At 40.7% G+C, this 22,778-nt stretch overlaps 1 long non-coding RNA gene across 1 annotated transcript in view; it reads right to left on the reverse strand.

Moving 5' to 3' along the window:
- Positions 1-553: 553 nt before the first annotated feature.
- Positions 554-22,778, reverse strand: part of LOC130704704 (uncharacterized) — a 44,608-nt gene continuing 22,383 nt past the window's right edge. Inside the window, exons 2-3 of the long non-coding RNA XR_009005140.1 lie at positions 4,098-4,205; positions 554-1,684 (exon numbers count right to left, since the gene is read on the reverse strand). This is a non-coding gene — a long non-coding RNA (uncharacterized LOC130704704). The remainder of the gene's footprint in view (positions 1,685-4,097; positions 4,206-22,778) is intronic.

Below are 22,778 nucleotides of genomic sequence, written 5' to 3' on the forward strand. Positions count from 1 at the left end.
ATGGTAAATTTTACGTTGTGTATATTTCATCACAATGAAAAAAAAAAAGAAGGCAGCTCTTGCTTCAGTTTGGATCTGCTGAGTAATAAGCATCGTTGAATACTTTGATGCTAAAAAAAAGACTATTATTTCAACTTTATGCCTTTATGACATAAAGCGTACATGTGTATGCAAATATAGTTGTGTGTACTCTATGCAAATACTGCTACTACTACTAATGAAGATAGCTAACGTTTATTGAGCACTCACCTCTTGCCAGACTCATTAAATGCTGCACATGTATCATGGCATTCCAAGTTCACAGGAACCCTGCAAAACAGGTACTTGGATGACCTGCTTTGTTTCATATGTATCGCCCTATAACGCATTAGAGTCCAGTCACCTTTTTTCCTTCTGTGTGGAGATTCCCTGGAGAACTCCAAGAACAAAAGACTGTAAAGAAAACGGATTCGAAGCAGAGGCTTGTCCTCAATAAATTTTTGTTAAGTGAATAGCCACATGACCCAAGAAGAGTTCCTCGGGTTTTCTGATTATATTCCTTAATGTTTGTCATCAGAGGTTTAAATAAGAGGAAGTGAAAGAAAAAAAAAAATCACAGTGAAAATTTCTGCCAAAATACATTCTGATATTTTTACCAAGTAGAAACATGACTAAATATAGTCTACAAAAGCTGGCTATATTTAGAAATGGCCTTTTTTTTTGTTTGTTTCACCCAAAGTGTAGTATCGTAAAAGGTCTCAGCCTTTTCAGATGAAGGAAATTTCATGAAATGATTTTGGGGGAGTCTGCCTATTGTTTCTGTGGGTGATATTATCGTCCCTCGCTACTCTCAGCCCAGGCTCCTTAGAAGCAGGACCGTCTACAGTTTGACCACAGGGCATTTTTAGTTCCTTCTGGCACGACTGGAACTGGGTTAGGATAGTCAGCTAATAGTTCTAATTGTCACACTTACTGCACAGAAACTAGGGGGGAAGAAATATGATTGAAGCTTCAGTCACAATCCTCCTGGAAAACGTGTGATGTCTGTCAGCTCTTCAAGAGTTAAGCAGCATATCTTGCACTTTCAAAGCCCGTTGTTTTGCAAGAAGTCTTAGGTGCAAACAATGAGACAAAAGCACGCTTTGTGAAAGACAATGACATCCATTCAAATGCCTCTCATTATATGCTCTGATTTTGCAGAGCCTTGTATCCAGAATTATCCTGTTCTATTAACTAGTCTGGTATAGTCTCAAAAAAAAAAGATTTTTTTTCTTAAATGTGGAGTTAGTGGGTGGAGAAAAAAATTAAAGCAGAAAGATATCTCTTTCAAGTCATTCAGTTCCACCGTTCACTGGTCTTGTCACACGTCCCTTTTAGCTCTTTATGGAAAGAGCTCAGATCTCAGAAGCGTAGATCCCCAAGTGCGCACTTGAAGTTTACAATAACTCACTTCTCTACAAATGGAGTAATCCCCACAGTAAGAGACAAAGGGAAATGTCTGTGTCTTTTCTTCCCTCCTTCCATCCTTTTCTCCTTTCTTTTTCTTTCTTTCTTTCTCTGTCTTTCTCTTTCTTTCTTTCTCTCTCTTTCTTCCTTTCTTTCTTTCTTCTTTTCTTTCTGTCTTCCTTTCTTTCTTCTTTCCTTCCTTTCTTTCTTTTTTGCTTTCTTTCATTCAACTTGTTGAACACGTTTTGTTACAAAAATCCTGGAAATTGGGGAGGAAAACATCTCATTAGTTCTCTGGTCCACTCTGTTTCTGTCTCCTTCAACACATTCCTCAGAGATGAATTCCATCAGATCTTAAATCTGGTGAACAAAGTCATGCCCACCACTTCCCAAGGAGCTGAGCCAACAATTTATGAGATTCTGTGGTCAGGATGTTTAGGCTTTTGGTCTGTGGTTCAAGGTTATTGCAGTTCAAGTTCATAGGGCTCAGGGTGTGAGGGAAATGGATGGCAGGAAGGAGATCTCTGGGCAAAGCTGAAGGCAAGGAGAGGAGGCGGGGCGGGACTGGCTGATCACTGGCTGGGGGCCTGGGTTTGGGTGAGGGGAATGATGCTCCAAGGCTTCCTGGATGGGTGGGGGAGTTGGCTGCAGCCTTTGGGATGCACCTGCCAGTGGACAGCCCATCAGACTGGGGAACTCTGAACTCAAGGCCCTTTACAACAGCGGTCCCCAACCTTTTTGGCACCAGGGACCGGTTTCGCGGAAGACAATTTTTCCATGGACCAGGGGTGGGGGGATGGTTTGGGGATGATTCAAGCACATTACATTTATTGTGCACTTTATTTCTATTATTATTACAATGTAATATATAATGAAATAATTATACAACTTACCATAATGCAGAATCAGTGGGACCCCTGAGCTTGTTTTCACTTGCCTCTCACTGATAGGGTTTTGATATGTGTCTGCACGCAATTGATTTATTATGGTCTCAGTGCAGTCAAACCTCTCCGCTAACGATGATCTGTATTTGCAGCTGCTCCCCAGCGCTAGCATCACCACCTCGGCTCCACCTCAGATCATCGGGCATTAGATTCCATAAGGAGCGCGCAGCCTAGATCCCTTGCATGTGCAGTTCACAGTAGGGTCCACGCTCCTATGAGAATCTAATGCTGCCGCTGATCTGACAGGAGACAGAGCTCAGGGTAATGCAAGTGATGGCGAGCAGCTGTGAATACAGATGAAGCTTTGCTCACCCGCCGCTCACCTCCTGCTGTGTGGCCAGGTTCCTAACAGGTCACGGACAGGTACCGGTTCATGGCCCAGGGGTTGGGGACCCCTGCTTTACAAACTTCATCAGCAGGGGCAAACATAAGCAAGCAACCACAAAACAGGAAGCTCTGTGTGAAAAGGCCCAGGTTGCTGGGCCACCTGGCCCTGCCCATCACGGGGGATAGTTTCCTCCTGCAGTAACATCTTTTCACCTAAATAATTAGAGATTGTATTTATCTATCTAATTGCTGTGCCCTGGTTTCACCAACCTGCAAAAAACAAAAGAGGTCATATTTACAATTAGGCCTAAATGACAAGGGCTTCAAGCCCCCGTTGCTTCCAGCAAGAATTCCAGTCTTTTCCAGAGTAGCTTTCCAAATATTTCAGAACTTCTCCAGAGCTGTCTGCACGTATCCATGAACAAGTCTTCATTATCATCCCCGGGCAGTGGCTGCAGAAACCCAAACAGAGCCTTCTATGCCAGATTCCCTGATCGCTGGCCCACTCCGGGAGCCTGCTCGGCCAGCATTCCGTAATGCTACGGTTAATGCTGTAACCGTAAGGCTACAACCAAGCTACCTGTTCACTGACCCTCATGCCTTGCTGTCACCACTGTCACCATCTCCTCCAACACACCACCACCCCCCTTCACCAATCCCAGGGTAGAGCTTTGACAATTTGCCTGGCTAGTGTGGTCCCTGATGATGAGTGGAGATGCTTCTTCCTGTTGTTCTCTCCAGAGCAGACCCACAGCACCACTGCCTGGGCCCCAGATATCACAGCGCTTCGACTGAATATCACAGCTCTTTCAGTTGCCATGTTTGCAGCCATTTCCCCAAAGCTCTCCCTCGGCACCAGGTGGCTGCTTCTGCAGAGCTGCTAGTATCTTTCCCGGGATCAGCCCTCACAAGGTGACCAGCTCACCTCTTCAGACCTGCCCTCCCTATGGTGAGCCTCTCGCCAGAGGCCCTACTATCCTCTCCCTCAAACTCATCTGGGACGCTGCAGGCCAGCAGTCAGTTTTATGTCTTCATTTCTCCTTTGTAGAGCCAGGGGTAGGCCCCTCCATCCCTATGTAAATTTGTGGTGGGACAGGGCTCAAACACAAATGGCTATATTGGGGGAGAGATAATGCTTTTAGCATCTGAGCCCCAGACCCTGAGTTAGGTCACATTATCCTGATGTGAACACAAACTGAATCAGATTCTCTCTGTGCCCGCTCAGACTGAGGTGATCAAATGTCTATGGCCATTCATTCACCCATTTATTGATCCAGCATTTATTGAACACCTCTTATGTGCCTGGCACTGTACTAGGCTTTGGAAACACAAAGATAAACAAAACAGAGTCCTTTAACTCAAAGCAGTCTATGAAAAAAGACAGATACATAAGTTACTTACAATGTAATGTTGTAATGTTCTCTGTAATAGGGCTAGTCCATGCTATGGAGAGCAGAAAAATGGAAGATTCCTTCTGTCCGGCAGAATCAGGGATCTCAGAGGCAGCTTCTGAGAACAGAAGACATTTAGGCTGGGTATTGAAAGATGAATAGGAGTGCTTTAGGAAGGGAGGTGTAGCGAATTGCAGAGATAGAGCTGGTAATGAGCATTGGCCGAGAGGCATGGAATTTCAGGGCTTACTTAGGAAAGCATTGGAATTAGGTGTGGTTACGGCACAGGGACAGAAGAGAGACTGAAATAGCAAGAAATGAGGCTGCTCAGATTCACTGGGGCAGCTCACAGAGCAGTTAGTATGCCCTTCTAAGAACCTGTGCTTTTGTTCCATTCAGAAAACATTTATGAAGCACCTACTAGACACGTGACCTGCTGGGCACCAGGAGTGGAAAGATGACTAAAGCACGGCCCTATCCTTTAGGAGGTTAAGTCACCCGGGGAGACAAACTTATAGAGATAATTTCAATATGATGCTAGGGCATGCATAAACATAGGGTGCTCTGGGGCACAGAGGCTGGAGGGAGAAGGGGTGGGAGCATGTCGGGGGTACACTTGCTGAAAGCGTTATTGCTGAAGTTTAATCTTGAAGGATGAGTGGGTATAACCCAGGATGAAAAGGGAGGAAGAGCTTTCCAGGCAGATGGAAGAAACACAGTGAGCAAAGGCATAGGGACACCAAACAGCATCATTTATTGTTTTTATTTACTTTGGAGGAGGAGATAAGCATCTCATTGTTGATGACATAAGAAGTGAGAAGTTGGAAGTGGCGGGAGGTAAGGATGGGGAGAGAGGGAAGAGCTAGGACACTGCGGGCCTGATATGCCAGGCTAAGGCCTTTAGACTGTGTCTTGTAGGAAATAGGGAGCTATAGAAAAGTCTTAAGCACGTAGAGAATGGACTTGAGGACACAGGGAGGGGGAAGGGTAAGCTGGAATGAAGTGAGAGTGGCATGGACATATATACACTACCAAATGTAAAATAGCTAGTGGGAAGCAGCCGCATAGCACAGGGAGATCAGCTCAGTGCTTTGTGACCACCTAGAGGGGTGGGATAGGGAGGGTGGGAGGGAGACGCAAGAGGGAGGAGATATGGGGGCATATGTATATGTATAGCTGATTCACTTTGTTATAAAGCAGAAACTAACACACCACTGTAAAGCAATTATACTCCAATAAAGATGTTAAAAAAAAAGGGAAATGTAAATAACAATAAAGTGGATTTAAATTTTTTTAAAAAGTCTTAAGCAGAGGAGGGATGTGATCAATTTTGCAATTATATAGATCACTCTAGTGGCAGTACAAGGCTACTGTAATGTCCAGGCAAGAAATGAGAAAGCCCTGAAGGAAGGGAATGCACAGGGAGATGACTTGTTTGTTTGTGTTGATATCTTCTATTGAGCTAATTTCTAAATGACGCTATTAGGCTAAATGTGACACTTTAGGTCCCTATCTGTTGTTAGATCCTATCCCCACTGTGTAGCTCCTAGACAGAAAGAAAATGACTGCCTTAAGAGTGAGTCTAGAACCCATGTTCAGAGCTGCACTAGTCACAATAGCCAAAGGTAGAAGCAACCCAGGTGTCCATCAACAGATGAATGGATAAAGTGTGGTATATACACACAATGAAATATCATTCAGCCTTAAAAAGGTAGGAAATTCTCACACATGCTACAACATAGATGAACCTTGAAGACATTATGCTAAGTGAATAAGCCAGACATATAAGGACAGTATATGATTTCATTTATATGAGGCACCTAGAAAGTCAAATTCATACGGACAGAAAGTAGAAGTGTTGTTGTTAGAGGCTTAGGGGAGAGGGGAGAATGGAGAGTTAAATTTTTAATGGGTACCGCATTTCAGATGAAGAAGATGGAATTTTTCTGGAGATGGATACAGGTGATGATTATACAACAGTGTGAATGGACTTAATGCCACTGAACCATACATGGTTCAAATGGTCGGATTTATGTTATGTGTATTTTACCACAATTGAAGAAAAGAACACTGAAAAGAAGATAAAGCTGTGCAATATTTATGGTAGGTATCGATGTTTTTTCAAATAACTAATAGAAATGAAGAAAATCTAAGTGGTAGGATGATACTGGCTGAGTAATCCAATTCATGGAAAACCTTCTCAAAACCAAGAATGACCTCTGACATCTACCTTGAACTGTGAGATTTACTAACTCTAAAATATAATCTCGCACTAATTCTTAAAAAAAAGAGTCTAGATCAGCCAACCAGATTTTTTTTAAATTAATTTTGATTGGAGTAGAGTTGCTTTACAATGTTGTGTCAGTTTCTACTGTACAGAAAAGAGAATCAGCTCTACGTATACATATATCCCCTCCCTTTTGGACTTCCTTCCCATTCAAGTCACCACAGTGCATTCCACCTGTTTTTGTAAATACAGTTTTATTGGGACCCCATCACACCACACCCGCTGTGTTATATATTGTTTGTGGCTGCTTCTGCTTAACCACAGCAGAGCTGAGTAGCTGCCACAGAGACTGTCTGACCTGCAAAGTCAAAAATGTTTACTATCTGGCCCTTTATAGAAAAAGTTTGCTGAACCCTCTTCTAGACATTTGAATATGGATTGTATATTGGATAACAGCTATTGGATAATAGCTTTGTGCCAACGTTAAATTTGTGGTTATTGGTGAGAATACTGTTGTTCTTAGGAAAGAAATGCTGAAGATATATAAGGGAACATTCCAGTGGTAGGCGATAGACAGACAGAGAAGCAGGCACGCAAGCAGACAGACAAACAAATAGAGACAGAAAAAATATGACAAAATATTAACACTTTGTGCATTTTGCTGAAGGGTGGAAAAGTGTTAATTGTATTATTCTTGCAACTTTTCTAAAGTTTGAAGATTGTCACAATAGAAGAGGAAAAAAGGAATTAATCTACCTCTAGAGCTGAATTCCTTCTGTCCTCTGCAGCTTCTTGGACACTGGTGAATTTATGACTTTATAGGACTGCAGATTAGAATAAAGTGTGAAAACCAAGTACAAGATCATGCCCTCTCTGCCTTGTGAGGGGTGTACACCAACCAGTCACAACCCATTTGTTCCTGGATTCTTTCTGGTGTTAATTTCTTCTTCTTTTGGATAATTGTGTTTTGGACTCTCCACATGCCGTACAAGTCATGCCAGCAAATCCTCTTGTGGATGGGCTATAAAAATAGCAAGTAAGTGGCATAATTTCCCTACTTGTATTTCTATAGTCACACAGAAGTGGAATGATTCTTCTTGTGTTCCACATGCCACTTTGAGTCTCTACTTATCCCAATGTTGGACCTGATTTCTCTTTGCTATTTTTTGTTTTAAGATCTAAAAGTTGACCCCGTAGCTCACAAGCTAATTAGGGATATACAACACATACCCAGAAGGAGATACTGAAGAACCATTAACAAGGAACATACAGTTTCATTCTCTATCTTAATAATTCCACTCCTTGAAACATAGCCTAAAGAAATTTCCAACACAAGCTACAAAGTGACGTGCATGGGGGCTTTCTTTGCAGTTGCTGGTGGGGAACTGAAGGTACTCTGGGAATCAGTGGGGGATTGAATAGGTAAAATGCGTAAATGCCCACCTTGGAGCATCCTTAAGAAGCACAGAGTAGATACGTGCATAGCAACGGGTGCAAAGCAAAAAAAAAAAATGGTGCTTGGTGAAACAAATGTGAGAAACAGAGTGATAAATAACAACACAGAAGTACATGCACACAGACTAGTACACATTTTATAAGAATACTTAAAAGCTAAGCAATACACATTAAATATTTTAGAACAGTTGCTAGTGGAAGAGGGAACTAGGGTAGAAGAGAATATATGATTAAACTGAACATTTCTTAATTCTTAAAAAGAGAGAAGGGCATGGCAGCACCAATGATGACGTTTAAGGAAAAGAAAAAATAACTTCTAGGAAGAGCCAAGTACCAACATGCCATATATATGTGATGAATGCATGAAGCAAAGAAGTAACCAGAGCGGGTGGTGATGGGGAAATCTTCCTGGAAAATGTGACTTTTAGGCATAGTGCTTTATCTCTCACCACCCCAACACTTCTTCTGTTCATCCCACAAAATACTGCCATCACATAAACTAATAATACTTAAGGATAACACTAACCAAATTTGGAACATTCAAAACACAGTAACAAAATACAATTCTAAATAATTTACACACATTATTTAATTTAACCTCCACAAAACTCTTCTGAGATAAGGATTATTATCATCCTATTTCACAGATGGGGAAACTGAGGCTTAGATTAACTTGTCCCAAATGACATAGCTAGAATGTGGCAAAACAAGATTGATATCCAGTCCTGTTTCATTCCAAAGGCTGTGCTCTTAACATCTTTTCTGGTGAAGACACATAGCAGACACTCAAAATAATGTCATGACACACAGCAAACTCACACACAAAAAAGTGTTGCTTAATGCCAAACCAAGGAAGGCAATATCGTTTTTAGAGCTTCCTTTCAAATTTGAAGCCACACAAATGGCAGCCAAAACAAATTCCTGTTAATTAACATGCTTGTTACAACATGACAGGTAGCCCCAGCCTTGGATCTGTCCAGGTTTACTCATTCATTGAAAAATTTTGATTTGATCAAGAATCTGTATTGTGCCAGGCACTGTTCTGAGGTTACAGCAGTGAACAATTCAGGCTAGCTTCCTGCTTTCATGGAGTTACACTGTAGTGGAAGGGGACTGAAAATGGACACAAAAATGAACAAGAAAAGTTTCTGAAAATAGCTCAGAAATGAACAGTTAGTGGTAAAGTCCTATGAAGAGAATAAAACAGGGGTGGGACATGTCTTGGGGGCTGCTTAAATTGGCTGGTCAGGGAAGGTGATGTCTGTGCTGAGATTTGAATGACAATAATGAATCAACCGCGAGATAATGGGGGAAAAGAGTATATCATGTGCTCTATTAGGTGATGCAAAGTCTTAAAGCAGGAACCTTATTCAAGGAAGAGAGAGAGAGAAGGCTGGTGTGGCTGAAGGTGGAGAGGAGTTCCAAAGATTCTGACGATTGCAGAGAAAGGCAGACCTTAGGTCGTGGTGGACTTTGTAGGCTAGAGTGAGTGTTACGATCCAACTTAAATTTTTATGAGACCACTCGGTTCTGGGTGGAGAATAGATTGTAGGGGCATGACTGGGGACAGAAAGCTCATTTGAGGGCTTGTTAAGAAGCCCAACCAGGCTTCTAGTTTTGCTATAAAAGAGTAGCTGATATTGTACTCATCCTCCTACCATAAACAGCTATAAACCCCGAACAAATACAACAACTCTTTTCAGACATTGGATGGCAACTAATACAGAGAAACACACAAAGTGCATCTAACATTCACCCTAAGAGCACTTTCCAAACTGGCACCTAGAAATCAAGCCCAAATAGAAATCAGTGATGGTCTCTCAGGGTATAGGAAATAACAGATGGAAATTTGAGGCTGCTGGAATGGCCAGAATTTGAGAGGTACTGGAAAGGACCTCTCACACAGAAAAAGAGACTTCAAAATTTGAGTGATGATTCCTTACGTTCTTAGTTGCCCCCTTGTGATGGTTAATTTTACGTGTCAACTTGTCTAGGCCATAGCACCCAGATATTTGGTCAAATGCCAGTGTAGATATTGTTGAGAAGATTTTTTTAGATGAGGCTAACATCTAAATCAATAGACTTTGAGTAAAGCAGATTACCCTCCATAATGTGGGTGGGCCTCAACCAGTCAGTTGAAGGCCTTAAGAGAAAATAGACTAAGGTCCCTGAGGAAGAGGGAATTCTGCCTCCAGACTGTCTTGGGAATTGAAAAGCAACATCAGTTCTTGCCTGGGTCTCCAGCCCGCTGGCCTGCTCTTAGATTTTGGACTTGCCAGTCCCACAGTTGTGTGAGTCTCTTAATCCCTCTCTCTCTCTCTCTGTCTCTCTCTGTCTCTCTCTCTCTGTCTCTCTCTCTCTCTCTCTCACACACACACACACACACACACACACACACACACACACTACTGGTTTTGTTTCTCTGGAGAACCCTGACTAATACACCTCTTAAGCTGTCCATGCACAAGGTAGCAGATATGTAATAAGTCTAGAGAACAACCAGTCCAGCTGGAGCAGAAAGGAAGGAACTATTAAGGATTTTCCAGATAAATAATGGAAATAAAGATTATTCAGATGGTCGAGCCATATAGAAACTATAGGAAGTTGTAGGGAAATTAATCCATCAAGTTCAAAGAAAATGAAGCCAATGAAAAATTGAGGCAATTATGTTTAAATAAAAGAATGTAGCTTTCTGGGGCTTCCCTGGTGGCGCAGTGGTTGAGAATCTGCCTGCCAATGCAGGGGACACGGGTTCGAGCCCTGGTCTGGGAAGATCCCACATGCCACGGAGCAACTGGGCCCATGAGCCACAATTACTGAGCCTGCACGTCTGGAGCCCGTGCTCTGCAACAAGAGAGGCCGCGATGGTGAGAGGCCCACGCACCGCGATGAAGAGTGGTCCCCACTTGCCGCAACTAGAGAAAGCCCTCGCACAGAAACGAAGACTCAACACAGTCATAAATAAATAAATAAATAAATAAATAAAAGAACGTGAATTTCTAAAAAAAAAAAAAAGTTAAAAAAAAAAAAAGAATGTAGCTTTCTGACTCAGCAGCGAAAAATAGTTACAAAGTCATAAAATGAAAACACTAAATATGGATTTAACCATAATTGTAATACAAATATATGGGGGAGGTGGGAGGGTAAAGGGGTTATATGAAAGCTAAAACTATCATCTGCCATAGTAAGTCAAAAGATAATTAAAAGTATTAAGAGGTAGCTATATACATCTATTATTTAAAGGAAACATACAGGTAAATATCAAAAGAAGCAGCTAAAAATATTTAATATAGTTGCCACTATAATTTAATATAATTGCCGCTGCAGAGTGGGATTGGTCTGTGTAGTGTATGTGGCAGTATTTTTTTTTCTAACCTTTTAGTATCATGTGAAATTTTAAACTGCACACTTGCATTACTTTATTAAAACAAAACACACAACAAAGTTACCATTTACCAAACCAGGAAGGACTTTGAAAGATACAGGCAGATAAGACAAATGAGTCATGCTTTTTCCAATTTATTCAGAACCTTGAAGGTGTCAGAGAAATACCCCCTTCCTCCAAGTGTTATATCACAAAATTTCAGAGGATTTACTGTCTATTCAATAGATAATAAAAGGATTTGAGGCCCATGATTTCAAGAAAAGTTGGGAAAATCTGTAAAGTCATAAAGCACATTTGCTTGCTATTTGGATATTTACCAAAAAAAAAATGTGTGTTCACAAGAAGCCACATTTAAAGAATTTTTAACTAGTTCAAATCACTAACTACCAACAGAGTTAAATTCAACAGTCACAGGTGAAGTTTTGCAAACACAGGCAGGAAGACTAAATAATACTGATAGGTTACACAGAGCTAGCTGTATATTAAGAATGACTGGGGAAGATCTCAGATTACTTTAGATATGAAAAAGAAGATTAAAATCAAAATTCAAGTTCACCTTTTAAAAAGAACCATGTACAAAGAACATAACATGATGGAGGAAATTGCCCATGGTTTATGTGACAATTACGTGAAGCCAAGTAGGCCTGGTGTGCGTCAGACTCTGACACTGATGCATCACCTGCCCTGGACTGTTATCTCAGCTAAGGCCGGGGGAATAACTATAAATTTGGCAGCATTTACCACTACTATTTTCCGGATTCTTCTGTCTCCAACTTCACTGTCATTATTTTCTGCCGTAATATTCAATTACAGTACTTGATTTGAGGAGATTCTAGAACATTTGAAGAAAGATTCCAAGATGCTGACAGTTGGGTAAATAATTCCTAAGAGAAAAACTAAAAGATCTTGATCAATGATGTCAGAAGTAAGATAAGAGAACATACACATTTTTTTCTTCAGTTTGTATCCAGACCAACAAAAGAACATAGGCATGTGTTCTGTCAACATGAAACTAGAGGTCATTAATTTTTTTTTTTTTTCATTAATTTTTAATTAGTTAACTTTTGCTGCTTTGTCCTACTCATTTCCCAGACTAGGTTCCCAATGGCTTCCTAATAAGTTAGTCCTAATGAAATCAAATAAATTCTAAAAGGAACCAGTCTTCTCTCTCCTAGGATTATCTCTAGGTCATTAAAGACAGTTGACAGAGAAAAATCATAGGTTACTTTCAAGATTTAATCTGTATCAACCAGCTCAAATATTATTAGTTTTCAGGTATTACATTTCCCTGAACAAATAGCACTCACTTTCTCGCCATCTTAAAATTAAGCGATGCAGGCATGACTTTGAACTAGACAGGGGATTTCCACATTTTCACCATCTTCACTTTTATAAAATTCCTCAGCTTTATCCAGCTGTACTTAAAAAATCCATACTCTGACTCTAAGAAAGGAAAGAGTAGAGTATTCAGTAGACATTTAAATTAAAATTTCACGTATTATAGGCACCGTTCATAAAACTACATATGAATTTTAGAACTTTAATTAGTTTATCATTTATCAAAAAAGTTGGAGGAGAGGGAGGAGTAGGAAGAAGAAACAGATAAGGCTAGAGATCTGGTGACTTGAATCAGGATCTTCGGAGAAATAAAAATTGAAAGCATCCAGTATATGTTTTGGAAGTCAATGAATAATAACAGGTAGCAAGATGATGGCAAGAGAGGTGGCAAGGATGATTCCTAAGTTTTTAGCTCAAGTGACTAGAGAGTTGGGGTGCCATTTACAGGGATGTGTAGACTAGGGTCAGGTGTAAGGCTGGGACCATTTTAATTTAGTGGGCATTTTAATTTTAAGGTGTCTAGTAGACTTCCTAATGAAGATGGCAGGTAGGATGTTAGATACGTGACTTTGGAGTTTCTGGGCCAGGTCAGAGCCACTGGTACAGATTTGGGGTTCACGGATATATAGACAGTATTTAAAGCCATAGGTCCCAGGGAAATTACCTAGGAACACAGTGTAAATATAAGAGGACTGGGACTGAGGACCTAACCCTCAGACATGTCACAGTTTAGAGGTTTTACAAAGAAGAGGCAAACGAAACCAAAAAGTCGTGAAGAGAGAGGAGGAACACCAAGAGTATGAATGATGTCACAGAAACTGAGAAAAGAAACTAACACTTCCTGCTGAAAGAAGTGGTAAAATGAGAAAAGAAAATGACCTCTCACTTTGGCTACGTGAAAGTCAGTAGGTCATTGGTGATCTTGACTAGAACCTTGACATGACTTCATGGAATAGAGGGGACAAAAGCCTGAACGGAAGGTGAGGAAGTGGAAATTGTGTCTGGAGTCAGATCTTTCAAGAAGTTTTGCTGGGAAAGGAGACCCAGAAACGGCATAGTGGTGAGAGGGAACTGTCAGGCCAAAACATTTGCTTTGTTGATGCTGTTGTTTTTACTTTTCACTGCGGATATTTTCATACTTAACGTATGCAAAACCAGAGGATAAATATTATTTATGTGCCTTCAGGAACTCATCACTCAACTTCAACAATTATCCATTTTATGCTTGTTTCATCTAATGCCCCATTTTAATTTTTTTAAAACATTAAGATATAATTTACATATACTAAAATTCACTCTTTTTGGTATACATTTGTATGAGTTTGCATAAACACATACAGCTAAATAAACACTACCAAAAACAAGATATAGAACAGTCCTACCACCCCTAAATTGTCCCTCATGCACCTACGTAATCAAGCTTTCCTTTCACCCACAGACTCTGGCAACCACTGACGAGCCTGTTTCCTGCCACCATAGTCTTGCCTTTCCAGAATGCCATATAAATGGAATCATACAGTCTGCAGCCTGTATGATCTGCCTTCTTTCACTAAGCATAATGCATATAAAATTCATCCATGTTGCTGCATGTATTCGTAGATTGTTCTTTTTTATTGCTGAGTAGTATTTCACTGTATGGATGTGTCACAGTTTGTTTTTCCTTTCAACAGTTGAAGGACACTTGGTTTGTTGCCAGTTTGGGGCCATTATGAATAAAACCTCTATAAATATTCATGTACAGGTTTTGGTGTGAACATGTTTTCTTTTCTCTTGGTTAACAGGTAGGAGAAGGATGTCTCGGTCTTATGGTAAGTATATATTTAAATGTATAAGAACCTGCCTAACTATTTTCCAAAGTGGCTTATCATTTGTAATCCCTCCAATAATAAATGAGAGTTCTGGTGCTTGGCAGCCTTGCCAGCTGTTGGTAACGTCATGTTTTTTTAAATTGAAGTACAGTGGATCTATTATATCATATTAGTTTCAGGTGTATAACATAGATATTCAAAAATTTTATAGATTATATTCCATTTAAAGTTATTTTAAAATATTGGCTATATTCCCTGTGCTTTGCAATATATCCTTGTAGCTTACTTATTTTATACATAGTAGTTTGTACCTCTTAATCCCCTACCTCAATCTTGCCCCCTCCCTTGTTCCTTCTTTCCATTGGTAACCACTAGTTTGTTCTCTATATCTGTGACTCTGTTTCTGTTTTGTTGTATTCATTTATTTGTTTCATTTTTTAGATTCCACATGTAAATGATAACATACAGTATTTGTCTTTGTCTGACTTATTTCACTAAACATAATACCCTCCAGGTCCTTTCACATTGTTGCAAATGGCAAGATTTTATTCTTTTTTATGTCTGAGGGTAATGTCTTTTAAAAAAAATTTTACCCATTTTAATACATGTGCTTGCAGGGGTATCACATTGTGGTTTAATTTGCATTTCTCTAATAACTAACGAGGCTGAGCATCTTTTCAAGTGCTTTTTTTGCTGTCTATGTGTCTTCTTTGGTGAAGTATCTTTTACCCATCATTTATTTGGCTGATTGTTTTCTTATTATCAAGTTCTGAGAGGATTTTTGTTTTGTTTTGTTTTGTTTTTACGGTATTCTGGAAAAAAGTCCTTTGACAGATATGCGTTTTGCAAAAATAATATCTCTTGACATGTGGCTTATTTTCCATTCTCTTAACAATGTCTTTTGTAGAGAAAAAGTTTCAATTTTGATAAAATCCGATTTGTCAATATTTTCTCTTATGAATCATGCTTTTTGTGTCATATCAAAAAATAGTTGCCAAACCCAAGGTCACAAAGATTTGTCTCTATGTTTTCTAAGACTATAGTTTTAGATCTTACATTTACATCTATGATCTACTTCCAGTTAATTTCTGCATAAGGTGAACGGTATGGGTTAAGATTTTTTTTTTGCATATAATGTTCAATTGTTCCAGCACCATCCATTTGTTGAAAAGCTTATCCTTTCTCCATTAAATTGCCTTTGCACTTTTATCAAAAAAATTAACCATAGATGTGTGGTCTCCTTATACTGTTCCATTGATCTATTCATCTATCCTTCCACCAATTTGATACTCTTTTAACTACTGCAGCTTTACACTAACTTTTGAAATAAGGAAGTAGGGATCCTCTTTGTTCTTTTTAAAATTTTTTTAGCAATTCTAGTTCCTCGGTCTTTCCATATAGATTTTTTTTTTTTTTTTTAGGATTTTCTTTTTTATTTATTTATTTATTTATTTATTTATTTATTTATTTATTTATTTTTGGCTGTGTTGGGTCTTCGGTTCGTGCGAGGGCTTTCTCCAGTTGCGGCAAGCGGGGGCCACTCTTCATCGCGGTGCGGGGACCGCTCTTCATCGCGGTGCGCGGGCCTTTCTCTATCGCGGCCCCTCCCGTTGCGGGGCACAGGCTCCAGACGCGCAGGCTCAGCAATTGTGGCTCACGGGCCCAGCTGCTCCGCGGCACGTGGGATCTTCCCACACCAGGGCTCGAACCCGTGTCCCCTGCATTAGCAGGCAGATTCTCAACCACTGCGCCACCAGGGAAGCCCCAGATTTTTTTTTTTTACCATCTTTATTGGAGTATAATTGCTTTACAATGGTGTGTTAGTTTCTGCTTTATAACAAAGTGAATCAGCTATACATATACATATATCCCCATATCTCCTCCCTCTTGCATCTCCCTCCCTCCCACCCTCCCTATCCCACCCCTCTAGGTGGTCACAAAGCACCGAGCTGATCTCCCCGTGCTATGCGGCTGCTTCCCACTAGCTATCTGTTTTACATTTGGTAGTGTATATATGTCCATGCCACTCTCTCACCATATAGATTTTAGAATCAACTTGTCAATTTTTTTAAAAGCCTGCAGATTTTCATGGGGATTGAATTGAATCTTTAGCAGTCCTATGACTTGCACTTGAGAACTTTTCTTAAGTGATAAGGATGGTGATCCAATGAGCCAGAGCTTTTCTGTGACCCTTTGGAGACAGAACCATGTCCTGTATGCAGCCAGGTCACTAGAAGGCATAAAAGACTTGAGTTATTTTGTAGCCAAGTTCACATACCAAAAGCAATGCCCCCGGTGGAAAATCGTACTAAAGTTGCTTTCGTCTTACTATTCAGTGTTGCCCTGGATCACCATTCAGAAAAGGAACTATTTAAATCAGTTCTGGATTGGAACACAATGCTTACTGGGAGGAAACAAAGTAGATATATTGCCCTGAAAGAAGAGAAAAGAATGAAGACATGGGAAAACCAGGAATCCAGGAATGTAGTAAATAGAAATTATAAGAGAACTTAAATAGGAAAAAAAAAATGAATGAAAGAAAATAGACCAAACCATTGAAACCAAATCAGTTTGGTTTCAGACAAGGAGAAAGTGCAGTAAAGGAAGTAGGGAAAGAAAAAATTACAGACAATGTACTACACGGTTTTTATTGCTCTGCTTTATGTGAAGATTTTCTGCCAAAATATTAAACACATGCAATCATGATTTACATGCTGTGTATAAAACTAAATAAAATATACGTAACCTGCAAATAAATGGTCATTATATTTTACTTGTAATCAATAATGCCCCGTTATAGAGGCATCTGGAATACCATATTTAGACACTTTTTTTTAAAAAAATCAATTTATTTTATTATTTTATTTTTTGGCTGTGTTGGGTCTTCATTGCTGCGTGTGGGCTTTTCTCTGCTTGCGATGAGTGGGGGCTACTCTTCATTGCAGTGTGCGGGTTTCTCATTGCGGTGGCTTCTCTTGTTGCGGAGCGTGGGCTCTAGGCACACGGGCTTCAGTAGTTGTGGCATGCGGGCTTAGTTGCTCCGTGGCATATGGGATCTTCCCAGACCAGGGATTGAACCCGTGTGCCCTGCATTGGCAGGCGGATTCTTAACCACTGCGCCACCAGGGAAGCCCTAGACACTTTTTGAAAGCAAGAAACAACAAATGTTCTTTGACATATGTAGAACAGATATTAGTGTATTACTCATATAAGCGTGTGATTTTAACTTTCCACTTTATTTTATTTCTGGGGCATTTTCAAGTATTGTCCTTAATATACCTCTTACATGGTGGTAGGGAAATACAAGCTGTTTGAGAATCAATTGTAAGAAATTAGGGGGAGTGAGTTATATGGAGTGGTGCTTAATTTTAGCTTCTCAACCCTAAAACTACACATCTGATATTTAAAAATGAAAATCAAATACAATTCTCTTGGATGCCTGCCTCAGCTTCTGCCTCACATGTGATCATTTTGGCCACAGCGCTGCTCTCAGCATGTCTTTACATGACAGGTTTTTTTCTCCCTGTTTTCAAGCATCACCTACTTCCCCACTCTCTCTGGACCCCTCCAGGCATATTGTGGTCCAGCCCTCATCTCACGCCCTATAATTATGTTGTGGGCAGGAAGCAGGATGGAAAGGATGGCAACTGTAGACTTGTCTGCCAGCAGATGAGTGAAAATGTGTCTTCACTTGTCTTTATGCACTGGGAATATCTCTGATAGAAAAGAAAACACACACACACACACACACACACACACACACACACATATATATGACCTCTGTCATGCTGTCAGGGCAGCCAAACCCATTGTGATCTACTATGTAGATGTCAACTCCTCCACTTTCTAGTGCCTGGAGACAGACTTAAGCTCAGGAATCAGATGCAATCTAAAGTCAGCTCTCTGAAATCTAAGTGAAATGCACCTATTTTCCTCCTTTCTCCATTTATTAAGATTATCTGGAAATTTTCATCTGTTTCTATTTATAGAACCTCATTCTGTATTTTATCATTTTGAAGTTTCCCCTAATCACCAGGCAATGGCTCAACATAATATTGCTGTAGCTTGAACAGTCACTTCTAGCAAGATGATTTGTCACCTTAATGATCCTGTGACCTTTAGGAATAAGGAATATATAAACACTCACTGTTTCCATTAGAAACAGTGTTCCCTTCCACCTTAAAAAGATATATATATATCATGTTCATATATTGAGTATAAGGTAATAGAAACCCCATTCTAAACTTGGAAGAAACTGCCGTACATTTGTTATTATAATGTCTTAAGTTATCCATTGAATTTACCCATAAAATTCTCTGTGGCTGCAGTGGACTAACCCGCATGCTCTCTGAAAATACACTGGTATAGGGCTTCCCTGGTGGCGCAGTGGTTGAGAGTCTGCCTGCCAATGCAGGGGACATGGGTTTGAGCCCTGGTCTGGGAGGATCCCACATGCTGCGGAGCAACTGGGCCCGTGGGCCACAATTGCTGAGCCTGCGCGTCTGGAGCCTGTGCTCCTCAACAGGAGAGGCCGCGATAGTGAGAGGCCCGCGCACCGCGATGAAGAGTGGCCCCCGCTTGCCGCAACTAGAGAAAGCCCTCGCACAGAAACGAAGACCCAACACAGCCATAAATAAATAAATAAACAAATACTTAAAAAAAAAAATACACTGGTATAATTTCTAGTAAATATGGTAGATTTAACTGACATGTTCAGGCCAACTTCCTACTTAAAACACCTAGATGAAATAAAGGTGGATGAAATAAAGCAAAAATTATTTATTTAATGCATAGTTGAATTCAAACTAAAGAACGTTTCCAGGGGCTGAAAAAGAAGCAGTCACCAAAACCTACAGTGGTAAGAATTGTAGCCAACAGGCCCTGGCATGGACTTTTTGGGGCTTGAGACTAATATTTTAATGCCTTTACGGGAACAGAAGAGTCAAGGCCTTAGACTATTGAGAGGCAAGGTGGGGGAATAGAACACCATTTTTCTCCAAGTCATCTGTGAAGTAAGACCCTGGCCAGCTCCACCCACAAACATGAAGAAGCATCTCCTATGTGTTAGGTAAAGAGAATCACCTGTGAACAGTCAAGAGACCTAGGCCACTGGCTGTGGTATCTGAATGCGCAATACCAGCATGGTATAGGAATTGACAATAATTGGTCCAAGACAGACAAGAATCCTAGGGTCTCTGCAGAGGAAGACATAAAGACAACCCAGCTCCAATGAGGCTGCTCAGAAAAGAACTTGGAGCAGTGACGTTCACAGTGAAATATTACACTCACAGAAGTAAAGAAACTGCCATGAGGGCATGAAGAACCAGGAACCTAAGGTCATAGAGCAATCCAAAAAGGCTTATAAAACAAGTATGATTAAAATATTTAAATAGAGTTTAAGGGTGACATAGAAAGCAATTGGCTAAGACTTTTACTTGTGATGAACTAAGATGGGATGGATACAGGTGGAAGGGGATACAGTAGCTGGTGCAATATCTCAGGCCTATGAGGGATGTGATAATTACAAGGACTGTGGAATTGGGTGGATATTGCTAAGTACCACTGATTCATCAAAGAGAGAAATTGACAGGTTCAGACTTATTAATCAACAACTTAAAGCGCTAGAGTTCGGGGGGTTCCTCAGCAGCCTTTAAAGAGACTCTGACTTCATGCAATCAGAGGGCAGATGCAGCAAAGAAACAGGTACAGGGTTTAATCCTAAGAGTAACAGGATTTCAGGGAAGGCTGAATTCTCAGCCTTGGTCAGTCTCCTGTGCCAAAAGCAGGGCCCTGATGGGGAATGAGAGGAAGCCTGAGAGTTGGGATGAAACATCTGGATAGATTCGGTTGAGAACCTTGAATCTCCAAGTTCTCCTGAAACCTCTGGAACCATAGAAAGATTGAGTCCCCCTCCTCCTGCTTTCTAAAAAACTTCACAGAAGCGCCAACCAAAGCAGGAGCCTTACACGACAATGCTTGCCCTCCGGGATCTGCTCCCACCTCTTCTCCTGGCCACTGGATCCATAGTTGGGTGTACAGACACATGTAGTGGTCATTTCCTTGGCTCCCACACATACATTCTGAATGGACTTACTTAGAACTTGGCAGAAACCTGACATTTGTTTTTTGACCCATAGAATAGAGCTCTGGGCGTAGGAAAAGCCAAGTAGAAATCCCTGAAACTGTCCCTTGGCTAAGATAGTAAATAAAACAATATCAGTACTGGAGGGGATGGCAGATATTACTGTTGCCCCCAAAACTTAGAGGATCCAGGGTGGTGATCCTTGTTACATAGCCCCATCTAATTCACCAGTCAGGCCCTACAAAAACTGAATGGATGAAGGCCCCTGACAGCCAACTTCTACAGCTTAAACCAGCAGTGCCCTGACAGCAGCTTCTGTGCCCAATGTGCTATCTTTGCTATAGCAGATGAACACAGCCTCAGGTACATTGTATGAGGTCACTGGTTTGGCATGAAGAAGGATCAGAAACAGTTTGCGTTCGCATGGGACAGACGACAGTAGACACTTATGGTTTTATCCCAGGGCTATGTTAACTCTCCTGATCTGTCACAATATAGTCTGAGGCTATGATGTTAGGTCATGTGGAAGGCTGCTAGCTTTGAGACCAAGAAAGGGCTCTGCAGCAGGTCTTAGCTGCAGTACAAGCAGCCTTGCCACTTGGTCTGTGTGACCTAAAAGATCACTCATTACTTCAAGTTATCTGTGGTAGAGAATGCCTGTGTGTGGAGCCCGTGGGCAAGTGTTAACAAGAGACTCATAGGGTTCTGGGGTGAGACCACGCAGTCTACAGCACAGAACCATGGACCATTTGAAAAGTAGCTCCTAACATGCTACTGGGCCCTGGTGGAAACTGGTTTCTGACCATGCAACCAGAAGCTGGATAATATCAGACTCAACAGGGCCTAAAGTTGGATGGGCCCTGACACTCCATTGTAAAATGGAAGTGGTATATCTGGAATAAGGCTCAAGAGGGTCCAGAGGGCACAAGTATCCTGCATAAGAGGGTGAACAAGGCCCCTATGACACCTTTCTCTGTTACATGCCTGCCCCTCCTCAGTTCATACCTATGGCAACATTTGAGGCAGGGGTCCCCTATGACCCGCTAATGGAGAAGGAAGAGTTTGAGCTTAGTTCGTGGTGGATTGGCTTGGTATGAGGGTACAAGATGAAAATGGAATGCTTCTGCACTACAGCCCAATGCAGGGTATCTGAGAAGGACAGTTGTGAGGGAAAATTGCTCTGATGAATAGATTCAGACGATGTACTTCATCACCCACTTTGTGTAGAAAGAGAAGAGTCCCAACATAAAGATATACATGAACTCATGGGCAATGGACGATGGCTGAGCTGATTACTCAGGGTCCTGGAAGGATTAAGACGGAAGTATTGGCCAAAGGAAGACTGGGAAAGAGACATGTGGATTGACCTGCATGAATAGGTTTACAAAGTATGAAAGCATCCACTTCTGTATGAGAAAGTACACCAAAAACAAGAGACAACCAACAAGTTGGAGGACGTATTTGCAAATCGGTAGGCCAAAAACACTTGGAAAATCCTACCTTGCATGCCAAGGCTGTCAGATATTTATTTGCCATCTTACAATTCTTCCTTCCTCTGGGAGGAGATAAAACACTGGCACTAGCATTTTTAGAAGCACTGTACACAAAGCCCTCGCCATTTCATTCCAGGAGGTAATTCATACAAAATACAAGCAGGGAAAGACTAAGGGCATGTCATTTTCACATCTCACTCTTTATTCAGAAAAGTGGTGTATGCTTGATTCTTTATAATATATTTTCTATTAATGAGAGCCCACTTCTCAGTGCCCTTAATAAGAAAAGAACAGTTATAATTGGATTCCATATCTGCCAATCATTCTATCTTATAAAAAAGGCATCCAGACACCTTCCCTGACTAGAAACAGTTGCAAGGTCATGTCCACAGAATGACAATGTTTCTTTTAATCCAACTCTTTTAAGATGAGTTGGGGCAGAGGGGCTGGCTCTTAAGTATGCAGAGTTTTGAAATACAAGAAGGAACCTGAGTAGCAGAAGCTGAGAAAACATTGTAGTTAGTAGCTGTTATGATCTAATATTATCTTGGTTATAAAACAAAAGAGATTTGTATGAAAAACCTTTGAGTTGACATTTGTCTCCTGTGTTAATTTGTATCTCACAGTTTTATAAAAGAACCAACTAATTAATTTGTGTCTGACATAGAGAAGGGCATCATTCCTGCTCTTGACAAGTAATCCTAAAATATCCATATAACCAACAATGTATCACTGCCCAGAGTACTTGAAGATCTCTTACAAATAAAGAAGATTAAGAAAATCCAAAAGAGAAGATGGGAAAACAATTCACAGAAGAGGGAAACCTGAATGATCAAAAAAACACATAAAGGGATATTCATCTTCAATAGTAATCAGAAATGGAAATTAAGACAGTGGCAAAAT

This window comes from Balaenoptera acutorostrata, chromosome 14, assembly GCF_949987535.1.
Source record: "Balaenoptera acutorostrata chromosome 14, mBalAcu1.1, whole genome shotgun sequence".
Classification (NCBI taxonomy): Eukaryota; Metazoa; Chordata; class Mammalia; order Artiodactyla; family Balaenopteridae; genus Balaenoptera; species Balaenoptera acutorostrata.